Below are 5,793 nucleotides of genomic sequence, written 5' to 3' on the forward strand. Positions count from 1 at the left end.
ATACGCAATTAGTTTTCAGATAGCATTACTACAGGTTTTCCCGCTGATTTTAATCCAAACGACGACCAATTAAATTTCGTGGTCACTCAATTTAATCCAAGCGCCATACAATTCAATCCAAGTACCACACAATTTAATCCCGGAGTCGGTCAATTTGATGCACAACATATATTTATGAACTTATTTTATTCAGTGGTCATGTTTTGCTTACACATTTGGTAACAGAGAACAATTGTTTATACAATTAGAGTTTTCGGTGGGCAATTGATAATTTGATACTAATGTGATTACTTTGAGTTACTAGTCCCACTATGGACAAGGCTTAATTGATATGTTGGTTACTCTTTTTAGAGTGCAGCTCTTAGCTTACGCACCCGTTTCCGGCTTGAGTAGTGTCGCCGTCGGCGTAACCACGCGGTTCATGATGGGTAAATTCCCGGGCTAATTTTAGCGGAAAAATTTCCTCGCTAAAACTAGCAGAATTTTTTTCCCACCAAATCTAGTGGAAAATTTTTCCCGCCAAATTTAGAGGAAAATTTTCTCCGCTAGATCTAGCGGAAATCTTTTCCCGCTATATTTAGCGAAAATTTTCCCCGCTAAATTTAGCACAAAATTTTTTCCACCAAATCTAGCAGAAAATTTTCCCCGCTAAATATAGCGGAAAATTTTCGTTGTTAAATTTAGCGCAAAACTTTTCCCCGCAAGATCTAGCGGATAATTTTTTCCCGCTTTATTTAGCGGCAAAATTTCCTTGCTAAATCTAGCGGAAAATTTTCCCCGCCAAATCTGCCGAAAAAGTTTCTTGCTAAACCTAAAATTTTTCCCACTAAATTAGGGGAAAATTTTCTCCGGTAAATACAGCTTGAAAACTTTTATGCTAGATCTAGCAGGAAAAGTATTCCGCGAACGTTGGCGGGGAAATGTTTCCGCTAGATTTAGCGGGGAAAATTTTTCGTTAGATTTAACGGGGAAAATGCTTTGCTAAACTTAGCGAGCATATATTCCCGCTAAATTTAACGGGGGAAATTTTCCGCTAGATTTACCGGGAAAAAAGTGAAAGCCGTTTACAACTCCCTGTAACGCCGAATTGGAACGCAGCTCTTGAGGTGTGTAGCAGCTAGTCAATGATGGCACCAATGGAAGAAGAGACACGGGGGCACGAGGGAATAAAGAGCAGGCATTCCGAATCGCCATTCTAGCTTGTCGTTTGGGAGCCACGACTTCAAAGAGTTCCTAAAAAACTTGAAGATCGAGCAAGTAACTTCAAGCCCTTACCTTGACCGATCAAATGGCATGGCCGAACGAGCCGTGAGGCAGGCGAAACAATTGCTGAGAAAAAATGCAAACATGGAAGAGCTTTACTATGCACTTCTTGAATGGCGCAACACTCAACGAGACGAGGTCCTCCAATCACCTGTACAAAGACTGATGAGCCGGCTTACAAGAACGCTGTTGCCCACCAGGCTTGATCATTACCTACCTGTTATCGTGCCGCCCAAAGCCGTCACAACGCCTCACAAAAATAAGGCAACAACAGAAGGCTAGCTATGACAAGTCCTCTCGAGCACTAGCAGATATTGAAACAGGTTCTCAAACTACCGTCTACAACAGCCTCAAGCATACGTGGTCACCTGCCATAGTAGTGGGCCATTCCGCGTCAAGATCCTACAACATTCAGACTTTAGAAGGCCAAGTGCTTCGGAGGACACGCGAACACTTAAGACCAGTGGCACAATCCCTCCGAAAGACGACCTTCGAGGCTACAGAGCCAGTAAACGAGGGCCAAGTTGAGTCTGTTCCGCGCCCGCTGCTTTGAAGAGGAACAAGGGATAGAAGGCCACCACAAAGATATGGACATGACCACGATATTTAGACTTACACAGATCTCTTAACTCTTTTTTTTTTGAGAAAGGAGATGCGGCAGCTAGTTAACGATGGCACCACTGGAAGAAGAGAAAGACACGACGGACACGGGGGCACGAGGGAATAAAATGCGGGCATTCCGAATCGCCATTCTGGCTGATGCGTGCTGCTTCGTACAAGAAGGAGGGAAGGGTACTGAGAGGAGTGTAGACCCCTCCTCCTCCTTCTCCTCCTCCCTTCATTCTTTAATATGCTTCGGGGGGAGGGGGTCACGTGACTTCGGGGGGGTGTTACGTGACATCGGGGGGAGGAGGGGGTCACGTGACCTCGGGGAGGGGGCCACGTGACCTTGGAGGGTCACCTCGGGGGGGGGGGGGTCACGTGACCTTGGGAGGGGTCATGTGACCTTGGGGTGACCTTAATTACGCCGACGCCGCTCAAGCCGGAAACGGGCGCCTAAGAACTGCGCTCTAAAATTTGGGCTAAATTTAGTGGAGTAAATTTTCTGCTAGGTTTAGCGGGGAACATTTTGCGCTAAATTTAGCAGGGAAATTTACCCTACATGCACCGCGTGGTTACGTCGAAGGCGACACCGCTCAAGCCGGAGAGGGGTGCCAAAGAACTGTGCTCTAAAAAGAGTAACCAATATATCAATTAAGCCTCGTCAATAGTGGGACTAGTAACTCAAAGTAATCACATTAGTGATCAAATTATTAATTGCCCGCCAAAAACTCTAATTGTGTAAACAGTTGTTTTAAGTTACCAAATCTGTAAGCGAAACACGACCACTTAACACAATAAGTGCATATATATATTGTGGATTAAATTGACTGACCCCGGGATTAAATTGTGTGGTGCTTGGATTAAATTGTATGGCGCTAAGATTAAACTGAGTGACCCCGGGATTAAATTTGTCGTCGCTTGGATTAAAGTGAGTGGGAAAACCTGTAGATCCTGAGCTATCATTAAATTTGTAATTTTAATTAGGCCCTCATTACGGGTCGTTAGCGTAAAATTCTTTAGATTATGTCAACTGCTTATAGAATTGCATTCACCAAGATATGCTTTGTGCTGTGATGCTATTTCTTTTGCTTTATGTCATACAATAATTCTAATTAATTAGTTCTAAAGCCTTAATTAGATGCTAGTGACCCGTAAGAAGGACCTAATTAAAATTCCATATTTATGATAACTCAGGATCTAGTAAAGCTATCTGAAAACTAATTGTATGTTTAAAATCGCCAATGAGAAATACATCAGTATACTGAATTTCAGCGAGATAATTAAAAAATAAAAAGGTTAAAAGACTCGTATCACCTTAAAAACCGTAGAAGTGCAAACAATGGCCAAAAGCTTTGCTCAGTTTAGTTGTTTGTCCGCCAGAACCCAATGCACACGTGTGGAATGCCTTGCGGTTGACCCGTAATTTGAGTCTGCCCCATGTCTAATCATTTAGCTCGTGCAAAACAATGCCTTTTCAATCAAAGTATGCATATAACTGAGTGCAAAATAGGTCCCAAGGCATTTGCTCAGCTTAATAGTGAAGCTCACCGCAAGGAAGCGCGTATGCGTAAGAAGCCTCACAAATCCGAGCAGCATTCCAGGCCATTTTCTAAACGGCCTTGCCTCATCAGGCACATGCTAATGCATTAGGTTAACAAACCTTAAGGGCATTTGCGTAAAGCCTGCAGCAGGTAGGCCTTTCAAATGCCAGCAATATCCAAGAAGTTTCCATCATTATTCCAGCCTGGTTGGCTACACAGTCAGACTCTTTGGCAATGCTCTGCAGCCTTTCCTCCGAATGCCATCATTTGTCATCGCAGAAATGTATTGGTGCGTAGGAAACGATTCTTCTCCAGCTGTGATCTAGAGGCTGGTTAATGAATAGGAGAAATTGTTTAATGAATTTCAAAGCAGCTACTTTATGTTCTGCACCTCAATGTACATTGGGTCATTTTCTAGCTCTTGTTCCAAGCTCCCTTGAAGTTGCTCGATGTATTCTTATTGAGGCGAGGTCTAATATGTATGTAAAAATGTCTTGATTGTTTTCCTTTGATACTTCTGTTGTCTACCTGGAAGATATAATCGTGCCAAAAGTTGATGTGTGACCAATATTCAGTCTTGAATATTAAAAAAAAAGGTGTGCAGTTTCTACTTTTACTCCGTTGTTTCTTTCAGCTGCTGCGGTTTATGGTACTGAAGTAACGGCTGGTCCGCATGCTTGTGACTGCTTATGACCAAAGAAACCTGTTGTAAGCCTTTTGTGAGGGTTTACAACTTTCTGCACTGCTGTGCAGCCGGTCGTAAGCAGTCACAAGAGGCTTGAAAACCGGTCTTGTCTCAGTCGGTTGTAGTCAAACGCAAGTGTGTGAATCAAAGCGCAACTCCGCTCAATTCCGAAAAATGTAAGCTTGCATCTGATTTCATTTCACAAAGCACTACTAAACAGCTCTACGTCCTCGGATCCACGAAATGTGGAATATTATTTATTTATTTATCAATACTGCCAGCCCAATATAGGGCCAAGGCAGGAGTGGGGTGATACAGTGTCACACATGCAATTTGTGTAATCTTAATTTAACCATCAGCTGAAACCGAAACTTCGGTTGCGTCAAGCAACGTTGGTCTCGTGTAGTCAGAGTCATGGCCACGTCTCGTCGAACCAGGTGGTCTTGTGACGTTCGTGGGGGCGAGGGACAGGACACGCGACACGTGCAGGTCGCTTCGCATGGCTATGGTGCATGGCGTGGACGGTGATTGCCCGGGGGAGAGGGGGAGAGGAGAAAGAGGAGAGGGGGAGCGGAGAAACAGACTGATAAGCGCGCAGGGCAGCGCAAACTAGCGCCTCCGCGTTACGGTGATCACGTAGACGCCGTTCAGCCAACACCGGGAGAAACTCATGACGTCATCGTTCAATTTCGCTCTGAGAAGTAAAAACAAACCAAACGTGAGAATAACGTAGTCATGCCTCTGACGTAGTGGCTCAACGTTGGCCGCTCCAACTCCGTCGCATTGACTGCGCTGACGATTGCGCCTCACGTCGCACGCTGGAGTTTGCAGATTTCGGCGACTGGGCTCACTTGAAGGTTCGGTGGCCAGTTTATTAAATATATAGACGGAATTAGATCGTAATATTTGACGTGGGGTCTTCCTATATGATACTGAAGAGGGCTGCATAGTTTTCTAAATATTAAAAATGAAGCGGAGTTGCCCTTTAAGTAGTGTGAAGTAACTTTTTCCAACAGTTTCATTTTGACATCCTTTACAGTGCTAAGATCTCATTTTAGCAGTTACCTCGGTGGGGAACTATAGACCCTTTCCGGAATTCAGTCTGGCCACTTTGATCACTATCATCATCATCTGAAAACGGCATATCTGCTATACTAATGGCGGCCTTCTGTTTACAGATGAAGGAAGAAGTTGAAGATGCTCCTAAGCAGATGATTCGATGCCTTTACATTCTCGACGTTAGCGCGACGTGAAGCAGGAATTGGACGCAAGAGCTGCGTAAGCGTTCATTCCTAACTCGGTCCCAGTCAATCTGTTAGTAGCACTCACTCGGCTTCAAAGCACCTTGATGTACAGGACTCTATACAGGCGTCTATATGGGTTGGCGCTTCGTTCCGACTGGCTGCATTTGTTTCGCCATCGACACTAAAAAAGATTCAAAATAATTGTAGTGAAGTGCACATTCTCGTTTACCGTTGACTTTTAAGTGACGGTGCCCCATTAGATACTGCAGACCACAGGTTTAAACTGCCATTTGAGTCACCAGATGGCACTGAATTCCGAAAAGGGTCTATTGCTGCCGGTTGGGACGTCGTTAGTTGAATGCCTCGCTCTGCCCAGCAATTTTTGCTATAAATTGGCGCTGTATCCATTTTGAATGCCCCTTCTGAAGTGCATTGATGAAACTTGTGGAAAATTCGT

Source organism: Ixodes scapularis, unplaced genomic scaffold (genome assembly GCF_016920785.2).
Source record: "Ixodes scapularis isolate PalLabHiFi unplaced genomic scaffold, ASM1692078v2 PGA_scaffold7__128_contigs__length_106722199, whole genome shotgun sequence".
NCBI lineage: Eukaryota > Metazoa > Arthropoda > Arachnida > Ixodida > Ixodidae > Ixodes > Ixodes scapularis.